Below are 16,362 nucleotides of genomic sequence, written 5' to 3' on the forward strand. Positions count from 1 at the left end.
CCAGCACAAAATGAATTTAAAGACTGGCACAAAAAGAAAGGTATTCAAGGATATCAAGAAGATTTCTTGCTCCACCTTTGGTCTGGCCATTTTAAATTAATTATTATCTTGCTCAAGTTTCATTCTGTGTCTTATGTATAGGACTAAGGCTGGATGAGTCTTATATCATATGTATCACACCTTTTCAAAACACTAAAACGTCTGCATAGATAATGGGCTAAAGCTGAAACCTTTCAAGGATTCTCTCTTTACAAATATTTGAGAAAGATTGCCTTTCCATAGATAGAAGGGCTAAGAAAAGCTGTGATGAAGGTGGTGACATCCATTTAAAGTGGACTAATGTGCTATTAGAATAATGGCACATAACAGCCACCATTCAACTGAAGGGGCTATCAGGTTGTTGCTCTGCCTTGTGGTTCAGTGAATCCATCGCTGTTTGTACCACACTTTCTTGATAGCAGCATTTCACAAAAACAAGGCAGTAAAATGAGTAGAATAACTAAAGAAAATGATGGGAAATGTAGCTCAGTGCAAGAACATCCAAGGCTCTGGCACCCTCACTCAGTCGGGATGGCTTTGTAGGTGGGTCAAGGTTACACTCCTCTCTCAAAAACTGTATATTTTTGAATTTTCATATATGCTTTTACTTCTGCCACTACCAGTGGATGAGCAGGCAATCAGAGCAGCAAATGTGACCCAGCCATATGTCTGGTAGGGTGTTTAACTTGCACATCTCACATTTACCTGGTGTGTTCACTGGTGGTGCTGGCTTGGGCCCTGCTTGTTATGAGCCCTGCCAGGTATGGCCTTTTGACAGAAATTTCCCAGAGCCTGCATTGGTAATCCACATTTCAGTTCATCTCAGATGTTGCTATTGCATTTCTCAGAAGCGCGTGTCTGTACGTGGGGAGATGTGTAGCAACCTTATTTTTATACACTTTCAATAGAAAGCAACAGAGAAAGTTTCGGGTTTACACAGCTGAACATTTCTGCCTGGGTTTTGCAGATGGTGCTTCATCCCTTCAGTATGGCATGCCAAAAGAATTAAGCCCCTCCAGGGACTCTCAGATCTTTTCTGTGTAAACAAAATGTTACACTAGCTGCAGAATTATCTGGTAGAAGTGGGAAATAAGCAGTAATACTCTACTGTAGTGGACAGAAGACAGTATACCACATTTTGTGGGATCAGCATGCAAGAACAACCACTGGGTCAAGGCCAGGTGAGCTAAATAAAGGAACTCATCACTCCTGAACCTTTCTAGGGCTTGGACAGGAGATGCTTAGGCCTGTGAGACTGAGAGATGTCTGAGCATGCACAAAGCAGTTTATTACCATTCAGGAGCAAGGTTTTGAGGCTAGGATGATATTTTGCATTAAAACATAAGCATGCTGCTCAGTAGTTGTCAAAAATATAAATTAGATTTTGGAAAAGGAGTTGAGAACATGAGAGAGAACTTCACCATACCCCTGTGTAACTCAACGCATCCCGAAGATAGTGTGGAGTTCTGGCTCGTCTGTCTCAAAAAGTTATAGTAAAACTGAAAAAGGCACAGAAAGGGTGACATGACACGGAACAACTTCTGTATGAGGGATGACTAAAAAGACTGGGATTCTTCTGCCTCAAAAGGGAATAGCAGAGGAGGAATGTTAAAGAAGCCTGTAAAATCTCGAGTGGCATGGAGAAAATGAAGGAGGAGAGTTTCCTTCGCGTTCTCTTTCAGTAAAACAACTAGGGGAAAATAATGAAACTAGCAAGTTGCAGGTCCAGAACAAGCAAGAAGATATAGCCCTCTGTGTAATGTGTAATTAAGCTATGACATTCCTTCCCATCGGATATTGTAGATGTGAAAAGCTTACATGGGTTCAGGAAGTGGCTGGGCAGATTCATAGAAGGAAAAGATCTGCTAAGGGCTATTCAATACAAAGACAGAGCCTCTGGGTCAGGAATACCTAAATGATGATTTGCAGAAGCTGGGCAAGTGTCAGCACATGCTGATCCTGTTCTTGTTCTCTTTCGCAGGAAACCACTTTCAGCCAATTTCAAGGATGGTGCAATGAGCTAAAGGAAACTTGGATTGCACCTGGGAAAGCTATTCTTAAGTGAAAAGAAATGAACCTCTGCAGGAATCTAGCTGTAAGAAAGAGAAGCTGAACATGGAAGAGAGGAAACTAAGAGAGGAAGACACCAATGATCCCTGGATGAAAAATGCAGCTCAAGAGGACCAGGTAGGGGCTCACAGTACTATTCATTTCTGCTTGTGCTCAAAATCATAACACTGCACTGAAAGCCTTTCAGAATATTTTGCAAAGTTGTGAATACACAGTCCCAGATTTTACAAAACAGTCAATAATTTGCTGCAATTTTTTGAGCTCAGCTCAAGACATCTTCATGTAGCCTGAAGTTCAGATGGTGGGTAATCACATCCCTGTTAAATAACATTACTATGCACTGAATAACCAGGATCCTGTTAGTAAATTCAATTGAAAGCACTTCAAAATTAGGTGTTTTCCTCTGAACTATATCTTCAATGAAGAAATTTTACTAAGTTGCCTTCTTTTGTTATCAGATCACAGCGCATCCTGTGTGTCCCAGAGTACAACTTCATGCCTCTTAGCACTCTTAAACAAGTTTGGGGGACGGCTGATTAAGAGAGTTTCTAAGATTTAAAGTCCTCATATAATCATGGCTTCCATAGAACAGCTGCATATGAAATAAAAATAACCTTGTTTATATTTTTGGTCTGAATTTACTTGGTATATAGGCCTTAACTGATCTAACTAGACCATTACGGAGGCCTACAGAATCTACTTGTAGATTTAAGCTAAATTAAAAGAATTTAGCTTTTTTTTTTTTAAATAGGAACATCTGTGATCAGTATACCCAAAGTGATATAAAATCAAACTTTAAATTAAATAGTGCCTGTTCTATTTGCAGACATGCCAAAATCTACATCAGAGTGAAGTCAATGTGCATGTTCCTGAAAGCTGCTTACAGTGATTTGCTCACTGAGTTTGAAAATATAGTGATTTGCTCATTTGTTGAGTGACAGTTAATATAGCAGCCTAGCTAATATATTAGCTTTCCTTCCTCCAAGCTGTAAGGTAAGGTAGCATTAATGGAGTACAGGAAACAGGCAGTCAGAACTGGGAGAGTAATTTGTAATCGATAATTTATCTGATAAATGCTACCTTTTCTTTCTTCTGTTTACAAACTGTCCATGAATAGAGGCTATGATTGGAATTATGTGCTGAATAATTCCTGCCACTGAGTCTCCATCCACAGTGAACATTTTCCTCTGAATGTATGATGGGCAAAGGTCAAGCAGCAGGACTGTTTCTTTTCCATTGTTGGATGGCAGGAAATCTCAGAGTAAAGCCTTCTGGAAAGAAACAGTTGTAATAACAAGTTCTGAGTCTGCTTTCTGACTGATTCAAATATGTTTTGGTGTTCCTTTAAGTTCTTTTAAAAGAGCATTATGTATTCCCTTCTAAGAGCTCTCTCCATTGGTTATTCACAAAGAATCTGGTAGCTCTTCAATTCAAAAGCAGAAGAAACTCATGAGCTCAGGTCTAGAGGCCTCCAGATCCATCTTTTGTGTCATATAAAATGAAGAGTACTGCTCTTTGCCTCAGTGCTCTGGACAATAAACTTGTCTTGCAAATATATTTCAGAATCAGAGATTAATGTAGGCCAGAAAAGACCTCTGGAGGTCTCTAGTCTTAACCTCTTGCTCAAAGCAGGGCTAATTTTAAAGTTAGGTCAGGTTGCTCATGGTCGTGTCCAGCTGAGTTTTGAATATCTCTAAGGATGGAGGTTCCACAGTCTCGCTAGGTAGTCTGCTCCAGTGCTTAACCACTTTATTGTGAAATACTTTCCCCCAAGGAAGTTGAAATTTTCCTTATGGCAACTTGTGTCCATTGCTCTCATCCTTTCATCATGTACCTTTGAGAAGAATCTGGTTCCATAATCTCTGTAACCTCCCATTAGGCAGTTAAGACAGCAACAGGATCCTCCCTTAGCTTTCTCTTCTGCAGGCAGATCCAACTCAGCAGTGTCAGGCTCTCTTTCTGCATCACATGGCAAGTCGATGTAAAAGAAACCTAAATGTGATGGCAATGAATTATTTTTAATATTGAGATAAATATTCACATTATTTGCCCCACCCCAAAGTATGCCTAGCTCTGCTGAGAGAGTAGATTGTCCCCTAGGAATATCTGAATGCGATGTCTTCAGCTTTAATAAGGGCAAATATGAAACACTGGAAGCAATACTTGTCTGTATGAAGTTCTGTCCAAAACTGAGGCACTTATTTAGAGAATAAATAATTGGGATATAATCCTTGCTTATAATGGCAAAATTTCTTAGTCAAGTAGCACAGATGTCATTGTGGTAAGTCAAATGAAAACATAAAAGTAAAGAAATCAAACAGAGACATATTTAATGAATAGGATAGTTTCTATGTCTGTAGTATTTCTCATTAAAGCAAAGCGCTCTTTCTCCCCTCCAAAACTCCTGGTCCTAACCTGGACTGCCTTCTTTGTGTGTACATGCAATGCTCATGTCAGCTGTCACAAATATGACTGCTCCTCTGCAGTTTGCCAGTACTTTCATGGCATTATAAGGTTCCCATATAGGACATCTCAGGAGGAGTAAAAACCACCACATCCAGCGTGACGCGCCACTAGAGGGGTGCTCTGGATTCTTTCGGATTCTGGGGTTAGCCGCACTGAACTTGAGAGATCATCATTTGTCAAGTATAAGAATTTATTAGAGCTAAGCAGTTCTACACAGATGATGGACACTGGGCAACACTAAACGATTAGCATCAGACAATCTACAAGTATAACAAAGCTAAAAAGTATAGTAAAAAACTAAAAATAGAATACACATATCAGAGTTCTATGGTTAAGCCACGGATGCACAGTACAATGACCATTCTCGCCCTTTCCTTGTTCTTATGGGCCACCCCTTTGGTACAGTTTTCCCTGGACTGTTCTCACCATGCTTGAACTGCGCCAAGATGATTCAGGTTCTCCCTGGCAGTTGGCATCAGGGGCGTCCCCGCTGATGGGTGGGTTGTCGGGTCCGCAGGCCAGCTGATGGTGAGTCTGAGTCCACATAGAGGTATGTGGCTTACTTTCTTTTATCCTTCCCGTGCTTAGTTCGTTATCCAGTCGATCAATGCCCGACCACAGTTACACAATAGAACAGATGGCCTCAGTCGATAACAGGATGGTCAGCAATATGGTCAACAGATAACAGTGCGCATATTCAACAGATAACCCAGTGCAAAGTTCCACAGTACCTAGATGCTTATAGTGTGAGTCTGCAGTGTCACTTCCCTTGGTTGACTAGGTTCGCTCAGCACTCATGGGGTCATTGGAGGGCTACAGCAACCCCATGGTGTGGTGACTCCAGCCGTGGTGCATCTGGGGTTCTTTAACTCTTGGGGAGCACCCCAGAGCAAACTCATCTATGGGCTGTGCCATCCTGAGTCCCATGCTTGCCTGTGTGGCACCTATCATTCAGGTGAAACTGCAGTGCATGCTGTTGGCAAGTAAATAGCTCCATAGGCCATACCATTTGCAATGTAATGGCACGGTAAACTCAGACTAGCTTACACTAGTCACTGCAATGAATGGGATCACCAAGGAGGATTTTTCAGATGAGACTGCATAGATACCAGGGATCTGCAGTTACAGCATTATGGCCTTTGATTGGACTAGTGGTGCAGAGCTCCTGATTATCACTCACGGCAGAACGGCTCTGTCCCCACTGCCTACTCTGCTGATGCCGGAGCCCTGAGGGACAAGGTTTGTTAATGCTGCGGAAAAATGGGTCTAGGGTATGTGGATAGTGGTTTTCCATCCCCCCGAGGGCAATATGAGTGCTACATCTATCTGTCCAGGGGCTTTCTCAGCTCTCTGTCTTAGCTCCCCTTTCCCACAGTGGGAACAGCCAGGACCCAACAGGGTCCGGGTTCCTCATCAGTATTCAGATTTGCCTATGTAAAACAAGCTTTGTGCTTTATGGGCCACACTTGCATAGAAAAGCATAACAAATCCTTTGGAAAGCAAGCTGGGTCAGTTATTAATATCAGTATCGTGTGGTTCATTTTTGAGAAGGTAAAGTATAAAATAACCATTAAATAATAACAGAAACCTCATTTTCTGTGTATGCTAATTTCGCCCTTCAAGGAAATCTTCAGCACATGTGTACCACTAGTCAGACCCATTCTCATTACAGCACTGCTGTTTTTGGTGCCTGTCCATAACCCTGATGGAGCTCTCCAAGGCACTGGAGGATTCCTATGCAGCAGAGAGTCAATATATTAATTCTTTATGAGCTGTCCTGTCCAGGTCTCATACTGGGGGTCTTGTGATAGGTCTCATGGGGATGAAGGTCCTGAACAGAGAAGTGCTGCATGCTGACTAGTCCGGGCTGGTGGGATGACTATCAACAATCTTGAGTCTGTTTTAATTAACACCATGAGCAGGCAGACTAAGGGCTATCACTGGGACCAGGAGGGTATGAAGGTAAGTTAAAACAATCTTTATGAGATGGCTATTGTGCTGAATGCAGATGGTTGGAACAGAAGCTAAGACAAGAAGTGTGATATTGTTGAGTCCTGGATACCTGAATTATAGCAACTGGTGTAAAACACCCTTTTTCATCTCAGTTGCATGAAATGACGTCAGTTAGGTTCAGCGCTAACTGGTATTTTTTTCCAGCTGATGCTGGCATATGTCAAGTGCTGGGCACATTTACTGCGCTGTGCGCTGATGTTAAATTATACTAAAAGAGGGGTTCTGTTAGCAGTATGGCCATTGACTTTAATGAAATAGCTAATTTGATCATTTTAATTATGAAGTCGAGGCAAAGGAAGAGCATAAATGTTAAAATATCATTTCATGCCGGTGGAGAAAAAGGTTGACATTTACCTAAACCAAGGACTAGATTGCTGAGAATGAGGGAGAGACATAATGAGCAAGTGAAAAGGAAAATAGGTACGAAAAGGTGAGACTATCTGAAAGCTGACAAGATACTAGAAGGACATGACCTGGAGCCAGAGATGGCTGGAAAAACCTTCTGGCAGGGAGAAGATGAAAAGTTTTGCAAAAAGATTTCATGTGTTTCTTTAGTTCAGGGAAGAAGAGTCTCAGTGCTGGAAAATGGAGCCTACATTTCCTGCAGTGCTAAACCAAAGCACTGGATATCACATACACAATAATGTCTCTGGATTCTCTTCTGAATGGAGTTATTTCTGCATTTGTAAGGCTAAATTTGATCAAATTCCCACAAGAAGAAAAGCAGGCACACTGATTCTCTCTCTCTCTCAATAAATAATAAAAAAGCCATATTTTTATTGTGGGAGGCTAGCAACTACAGATGTTAATAAAAAACAAGCGGGATTACACAATCACTTTGATACCAGAAGCAGAGTAGAAGTACCGAAGCACTGCAATTACGAACCATTCCAGCACCAAAGCACCTTCTCCTACACAGGTCATCCGAGCTCTGCTTTTGCTTTAGCCACTGATTAGGTCTATGGGCTTCATATGAATTATCTAAATTCTCTAAGTAAAATCTTGGCCCTACTGAGAATGTCTCCCCAGTGAGAATTTTATCATTGGCTTCGCTGGGACCGAAATGCTGGTGTACAAATTTGAAAAGGGAGTTTAAGAATGTTTACTGACTTTGCAGGGAAGTTAGTCACTCGCTATTTGATGTTTATTTAGCACTTGGATGGACACAGTGCTATGGGAAGGCTTGCTATGTTTAAGGGTTGACCAACTCTTGCTTTATGTACCTTGTGTTAGCGTCAGATTTTCCAGCCTTTCTTTGGAAATGATTTTTGTCTTCTCAAGAAGAAAATCTATGACCTGTGCTGAAAGCCTGAATAATTGCTGTGTTCTGTGTCAATACCTTTGCCCAAAAGCTGAGAGGTCAAAATCACCTTCAAACTTAAGCTAGGGCCTGATACTCTCATTCCACAGCCAGAGTTTACATGGGTCTGGGGGAGATACTGCTAATCATCAATCCCATTGGGAGATCCAGAATAATACTTGATGAGAAGACAGAATGGGTGAAAGTTTCTTCATATGGAAGTTCTCATGAGAACAAATTTCTTCACAAAGAAAATTCCATGTTTCTAATAAATTTAGTAGCATTATCATAAAAAGAGAAACGTTAAAATTTTTTGTTCTTAAAAAACAAGAGAAAGCAATTCCCTAAAACCTGAGAGTCTAAAAGACTGATTTGATCTCATATTAAAGATATATGATAGATCTGACAATTTCAGTGGTTTATCATCTATGCAATTGGATGTGGACTGGGCCAAATTCTCCGCAGGTGTAAACTGATGCCCTTGGTAGCTTTGAAGCTGTGCATCTACTCCAGTTTATGTCAGGTAAAGATCTCAGCCAGACACTTAGATTATCATATAGTGTTTTGATAGCTCATTTGTGTGATTGCTTAGGGAACAGTCTCAGGGAAATCTTGCCCCCATAGGTACTAGAGAGAGGCACACGGGGAGGCAAGTTTGGCAAGTGTTTATAGCCTTTGTGTCTCCATGACTTTTGGTTGAGGTTTCTGATCTGCACAGATTTTCTGTGTGATCCTGGAGAATCCTGTAATTTCTCTAAGATCTTGTTTTCCTTCTGTAAAATGAGGCTAATAATAGTGTTTTCTCACTTGAATGATGCAAGGAGAAATACATTAATGCAAGACATTTAGATAGTACAGTAGTGGTGGCTATGAGCATCACAAATATCTGGGTCTAGTCTTATACAGGGATGCACTCTGTTGTATTTATATGGATATAAGACCATGTTTTCCTATCTGCTATCAAACTGTTTGATGTTCTGTGTTGAAAAAGCACAAGGCGGTGAAATAAATAGCCTAACTGCAATTCCAGGGAAGAATCTTGTGAAAATAAAGAACTGAAAACTGGAAAGTGCTGCTTTAACTTCTGTTGTCATTTGCTCTGCCAGGTTACAAAAAGATTTTGAAAAATGAAAGTGCTGTTTTGAGGTTCCTGCTCTCCCTCTGTAATCATTCCCTCTCCTTTGCTCTAAGGCATCTTGACAGCCTGGCAATTAGTAGTGATGTTGCATAGGATTAAATTCTCCCTCCTCCTTGAAGTCCCTCATTCAGCTCCAGGCCTGGCCTAGAGCTCCTGACCCATTCCTTAGCTACACAAGTTGTGCTAGGAACAATTTAATGACACAGTAATAAAAGAATCTTTGAGCTAAATCCTAAATTTCTTTTCATTTATTCTCAGTTTCTATTCATGCAAGCTCCCAGTGAAACCAGGCATTTCTTCCAAATCCAGACTTCTGATTGACTAGACGTCAAGACACACAGAGAGTCAAGCATCTAGCCTTCACAAGGTTTGGGTGTGGCTTCAGATTATCAGTTGTTCATTCACCATGCAGAGATGCTGAGGCACAGAGAAGTGTGCAGAGTTGCACTAAGCCATGCAGCCAGCCTGCAGAGCCAGGAACACAAACCTATGGTGGCATCCCATGAAGGGCATCATGAGCTTTTGGCTTGTGCGTGTCATGGCAGAAATGACTTTTAGTGAGGACTTGCATGAGTTGTTGGGATGGAGGGGTCAGCAGGCAAACTGAGCCAAGGAAGATGAAAGGCATGGAAGGAGGCATGGACTCAGGAGAGGAAGAGCAAGATAAGTAGAGCACAAGGGCCAGAGTAACTGAGAGGTGGGAGTAGAAGTTGGACTGTGGAGGAGGATGTGATAACAGATGAGGCTGCTATAAGAAGCCTCAACTATTAGCAGTGCATCAGTCTTCTGTTTTACTTAGTAATTCAGTCTTGTGTAGCTTGTGGAGAGGCAGCTCTTTGCACATTTGCAATGCAGAAGATGAAGCAATCTGGAGTGGATCTCAGCCACTGTTTTATCACCTGACATTTACTGTTGAAGGAAACCTGCAGCAGGAAATGGAGTGTGGTTTATTTCACAACATTTATATGAAAAACATTCAATCATATTCCCTGCTGTTCATAGAGTTGCTAAGAGGATGAGATTGATAGTAAGTGGTCTTATGAAGCCATCAAGCAGTTTTATATCAAGGGCTCAGCTTTCTGCCTTTTCAATCTGCCCAGAACAGGCCTTTTTAGGGCTTTTCAACCTGCCCAAGAGGACTTTTCAATCTGTCCAAAATTATTACCCTTGTCAAGACATGATCTCCTGGGAAAACCAAAAAGCCCAGCTCCCTCCTTCCCCATCTCCACTGGCTGACTCAGCAGGCCAGTAATTCTCCGTTTGCTTGTAGGCTTTTGTTCCATACCTGGTGCCTGTTATTTAAAGTGGCTTCAGAGAAGGTTGACTGAATGCGAGCTCAGCAGCGCCCTGAGAACACGTGGCACAGAACCAGGGCCACCTCCAGCTGCAGCTCCAGCCACCCTGCTCAGCCTGCACTAACCACAAACTCTTGCTGGCCTAGTGACGTTGCCCTGGGGTTGGAGGAGGTGTGAACCGTGACTGTCTAGCTGTGCTGGCACAAAGTCCCAAAAGCAGTGCAGTTGTATGGCTAAAGCTGTGTGTTTTAATAAGGCAGTTTGCTTTGCTAATGGGGGAAGCTGCTAAGCTGGTGCAAAGCAGAACTTTGCAGGTGTCTGTGTATACGTGCAAAGATGCTTTGCCACTCACTGTAGCCTAGCTGTAGAGAAATGCACTTACTGTAAGCATAAATTTAATCCTGGGGAAATTCTACTTAAGCACCGGATTTCCCTCCCAGGGCTAGTCTGCCCTGAGCAGTCTGTTCAGGGGAATGGAGGGAAGGACTGTCTGGGAGGTGCATTAGGGCTAATGTCCCTCAGATATCTCAGAGCACATGGGCAATCTCCAGCAGTGGGCTGGGATCAGAAAGCTGAGGCATTGGTGGAGCCCTGGCTCTTTTTTAGTTCACACCATCAGTTTAACACACAAGCAGAAGCAAAAGTCTCTGCACTGTTATCATGTCTATGCAAGACCAAAGTCTTAATAAGAACTGTGCTCAAAAATCTTCAAGGCATGGTACTCTGGAAACACACCTTGTGTGTCTGAGAGTCCAGGTTATATCACCAGTACAGTGGTAGCTTCACTGAACATGGACATGCCTTTTCCAAGAATCCCCTAGATTTTGAACACTGCCAGGCAGACCATCTGGCCCTCTGGGAAAACTAAAATTTGGGTGCTATCTGTCCCCTTCTCTAGTTTCTTGCCTTCAAGAAAAATTGCCAAGAGGATTCAGCCAGAGACTCCAAACAGCTGGAAAAGCTGCAGACACAGTTGAAGTGGACATTGATAAACATTTTCTGCAGTTCTGAATGGAATTTTTCTGGCCAGTGTCAAATGGCTGAATGCACCAACCATTTCCCTCCCAGCCCCTTACCTTAGCTTCAACATGCAGTTGCCCCCAATTTCTTTGTCCTCCTCCTTCCTTGCTCTCCCACACTTTCTTTTCCTTTATTTATTTATTTTTTTCCATCTAGGTTAGATTCCCCTGATGAATATGTCCTGCATGACAAGCAACACTATCGTACTCTTCACTCACCTTGTGCTTTCTACCCCTAGTGCTAGTCCCATCTGTCTTGTGCACAGAGCTTGTGAGCCATCAGTATCAGGCATTCCTAGCCCAACAGAACCCTGTTCTTGGTTGGTCCTTCAAAATGGTCTTAATGAACTTGATGAGCATCTCTAAGCCTACTATTCAGCATGCTTTTTCAAAATCCCACTGGCTGCCTCAGAGAGCTGGCTGGGGTGTGGATTGCTAAGCAGAGCCATGGGTCATGGACTGACAATGCATCTAAATGTCATACCATGCAAGGATAAAGGCAGTAGCACCATGCCTAAGTAGCACCATCCCTTAGTAGCACTAAGCCATCATTTCTGGTAGTCAAGAGAAGTGAAATTGCAGAAATTCTCCTTCACTGTCTTTTATTATTATTATAACCTTAAGTTATTCAGACACTCTGGACTGTATGATGCAAGCACCAGGAAGAAATGTTGTCCCAAAGCACTGCTGCATGATAGTTAGGATACAGTGATCTGAGTTTGGTTCATGCTCTGCCACTAATTCAGTTGTTGGGCTTGTAACCATGTAACCATACTGTGCTTCAGAGCAACCATCTGCAGACTGAGTATAGTATTTAACGAATCACAGGGATGCTGTGAGGCTTCATCAATCAACTGCAGTTTTAAAAGGACTCTCCTGGCCCGAAATAGTAAATCATCATAATTTATGTCCTTGTTAGGTATTTTCTATGCAAAGTCTTTGTTGCATTCTTTTCTCGTAACAAATGTACACCAGTCAGTACTCAGTGGGTTACTCCTGATTTCAGGGCGTGTAACTGAGCTGAGAATCAAATCCCTTTTCTTCAGCCAGAGGAATGCTCTTGGTACCGTAGCCACTTACACACCCTCGAGAATGGAAGCTATTTAAAAGCCTTATTTGACTTCAACAGCAGGAAAGTGTGCACCTCACTTTCCTCAGCATCAATCCTTTTTTTAAAGCATACTGTGTGTTTACTGGCTGTCTTGAGCGCTGAAATTGATTTTAAATTGGGGCAGTTATTAAAGGTTCATTTTCTCTCCCTCCTCCAGTTCCAAAATAAGTGATAATATGAGGTGGTGGGAAATTCTCTCCACGAGGTGGTACTGCCTTTGCCCTGACTGTCTGAGTTTCTCAGGAAAGGTTTTCACTAGAGCATATATCCTGCTTGATCTCTACAAGTAAAACTATAATTTTCCTTTCAAAGAAATAGTTTAGCCTTGTGTGTATATACAGGTTGGAATTTATTTTGGAAAATGGCCCTAAGAGACTTTGGCACAGCTAAATGTAATTGAATTAGTTGAGGTTTAACGTATTGCTGTGCTTTTACTTCCATAACAACACAGTCAGATATGGTAATAATAATACTTAGCACCCAAATTCTTAATTGCTAATTAGTCCAGCCAGTGCCTGAGTTTGGTGAGATAAAGCTGACGCTTCCAGCATGGGGATGGAGAGGAGGAAAGATGCTGCTCGTCCACTTGCTTGACAGCAGGCAGGCTTGCTTTGCCCTGGTCTGTCCTATGTAGATTCCAATGTTGCACCCACAGCCGGAGTATTCAGGGAATAGGTTGGAGTATTCAGGTCTTGGACCACTAAAATAGGTTTGCTAGAGATGCAGTAGTGGAGGCAGTGGGAACACCCCGTTAAAGTAAGCTGTGTATCACTGGCAAGATGCACAGTATGTCCGTCTTCGGCTAAAGCTGCAGCTGGATACCTCACCTGCCACAGACTTTCGGCACGGCTTTGGTAAATCTCGCTCTTCCTCACCTGAAAAATGGGAAATACTGTGTGAGTATGCTGGACGGAAAAAATCTTTCCATTACTGAGAGGTGGTAAGGTAAAAATGATGGGAATAGAGGCCAGCAAAAATAGGCTAGAACAGAATGCACTCTGGCAGTTCTGGAGGTATCTGAAGCGTGAGTGCATTCATGTGTCCTGAAGGAGGAGAAAAACAGAAGGAGTTGGGGAAAAGCCCACCCAAGCTCTTCTAAATATAAAGAATGTGTATACATCAATCATTTATTCCAAGGAGATAAAAGCTAGATCCTGCTGCTCAAACAATCAACTCAGAGAAGTCAGGAAGGTAAATCAAAACACTTAATTCATCTCTATATTAAATAGTTCAAACTATATGGAGTCTTTTCTCCTGACACGACTTTTCCACAGCCTAACAGACTTCAGAATCTGTAAATATTTCGGATAGTCAGTCTCTGTTTTCTCTTTTTTGGTTGCACCCCATTAGTAATAGCTATAGACAATTCCACTAGCCAGAAAGTCCCCTAAGCAATTCATTTCCTCCTTCAGTGGTGATTTTAATAAAATGCACACTTCCATAAATTCTTTCAGAAGTTGCTGCATTAAATTATATTGCCCACTGCTATGTGAAGACTGCTGTCTTTCTTGTAGCTCTAGATCTCAGTTCTTTGCTGCTCACTTGCCTATGGCGATGATGAAGCCTGTACCAGAACAAGGTTCTTCCTTTCTACTTTTCCAGGATTCTTCTTGACTACTCACTGTTCTTATTCAGCAGCAATTTTGGTATGTAAGGTACTCATATAAAGCATGCATCAAATGCTATGTTGAGGCGTCAACTACAGTAAATGCAAAAGTGACAGCCACACTGTGGGCAACTGGAAATCTACAAATAGACCTGGAAGTCACATTGGCTCAAGAAACTTAGGTGAAGTCAATTCTGTAATGAATGTGTCAATAATCAACACCTTTGCAGTATTAATTTCTCCAAGGCAGCCTGTTTCTCTACAGCATGCCTACAAGCCTTGCATACATTACTGTCAGTGACTGACGTCCCCTTAACTGCTCATGTTCAAACAAACCTTTGTGCCTATACAGAAATTCTGTGTTTGAGTGAAACATCTTCCAAATCCTTCACAGCAGAGAAGGAAGAGACCTTTGGCTTGAATACTGAGGAGTGAACTCACCCTTTCTGCCATGCAAAAGCTCCGCAGAATAAAAATGATATATGAATATAAAAATAGAACAGAAGAGGCTATTTAGGTTGGACCAGATGCTCACATTCCTGCCACCTAGGTTGATTAAATATTAGTGAATTCACTGTAAAAAGAAATAAGTGTGGGAAAAATATGAAGCGTAGGTCTGGTCCTGTTCATTTTTCCCCCACATGTGAACTTGCTTCACACAAGCACCCTCTCCAGAAGTCAGTGAGACTATTTGCCCATGTTTTCTGTCACCATTGATTTCATTCAAGAGGATTGTCATGCTGCAGGCAGAAGGGGAGTGGAGGCAAGAATTAAAGCATCGTCTCCCTGTTCTGCCTTCTTCTATGTAAACACTGCTTGGGGAAGAGAACACTATCGATGGATTTTGGACCTGCCTGAGCGTATCCAACAGAGGTTGTACAACAGTGGGAAAAGGTAAAAAGAATAAAACAAGAACTGCACAGGAAAGGTTCCCTTCTCCATCATTTTCCTGAGCTTCCTAAAGACCCAGGCATATTCACCTGTTAAGCAGAGCTCAGCTTCCTCTTGCAGTCAGAGCAATAAGTCCCTGTGCCATGAACACTTCATCGAGTGTGCAAATGCACAGACCTGACAGAAACACAAAACAAGAAGAGAACTTGTGAAGCTAAAGGGAAGTTTGCCTCCTTACAGTCCAGCATCTAATCCTTTTTGTGATAACTTTTGCATTCCTGGAGAGTCTACGCTAACAGCCTGATCCAAAGACTGCCAGAGCTGATGAGAAAACTCTGACTATGACAGGCTTTGAGTCAGGCATTGCATTTTTATCTTGAGCCACTTCTCTGTTCTCAACATTTCAATGTCCTCCTCAGTGCTGCAGCTGCATTGTGAAGGACAATCTTCATTCATGGCCACATCAGTTCCTGAACTATGTTTTTTTAAACTTACAAGAAAGAACTTTCATGGGGGAGCACTGGTGAGCTATTCTCAACCGCTGACATTTTTCTTACACATTCCCGATCTTGCTGAGTGTTGGAATTGCTACAGATCTGAAAAACTCATCCTATGTAAACAGTGTGGTAATAACCACCCCTTGTGTGTGACCTCCTTCCATGAAGAACTGCCTATTGCCACCTAAAAGAATAACCATAGCAAATTTCATCACTCATCAGGCGTAGAAATGTATCTCCTGCCTCAGCATCTAAGCTTCTTTAGGAGATTGCAAAGCTGGAGATGACAAAGCTTAGCACAATATTTGTATAGCAGTAATTCAAAGAAATCCCAGAAAGGGCCAAGACACTGCACAGGCAGGAACCGAGCCAGGGCTACACCTCTGTCTTGCTTGCCTGTATGAGAGGAAAGAATTGGGCATGGAGCCTTCTACTCTTATTACCCGTGGCAGACAGATGGGGAAGCCACACAGAGCTGTCGTGTTATACCCCTATGTGGGGACACTGACGCAAAATGAAGCTACCTTGCTTGACCTTCAAAAACTCCACCAAATCGAGGGGAATGGAGAAATTGCATAGACACCAATTCTTCACTTTCTCTTTCAGTACAGGAGTCAAAGGGACGATCGAAATAAGCCTGATTTGAATTAACAGAAAGAAGTGTTCTTCCCACTGTGAATAAATAGAGCTGTTGAACCCCTTGTCAGGGGATGTCATGGATGCAAAATTTTAACCTGGATTCAAGAAGAGAAAGGATAAGTGCTTGGAGGAGATATCTAATACAGGTCATTTAACAGAGCAACTGCATCAGGCTCAGAAAATCCCCTGAATTAAAATAGTCTGAGGCTGGGAAAGCATTTGGGGCAGAGAAAAGAATCACATATACTTGTTCACTTTGAAATTCTGCCTACATGTCT

The sequence above is a fragment of the Apteryx mantelli genome, chromosome 2, assembly GCF_036417845.1.
Source record: "Apteryx mantelli isolate bAptMan1 chromosome 2, bAptMan1.hap1, whole genome shotgun sequence".
Taxonomy (NCBI): domain Eukaryota; kingdom Metazoa; phylum Chordata; class Aves; order Apterygiformes; family Apterygidae; genus Apteryx; species Apteryx mantelli.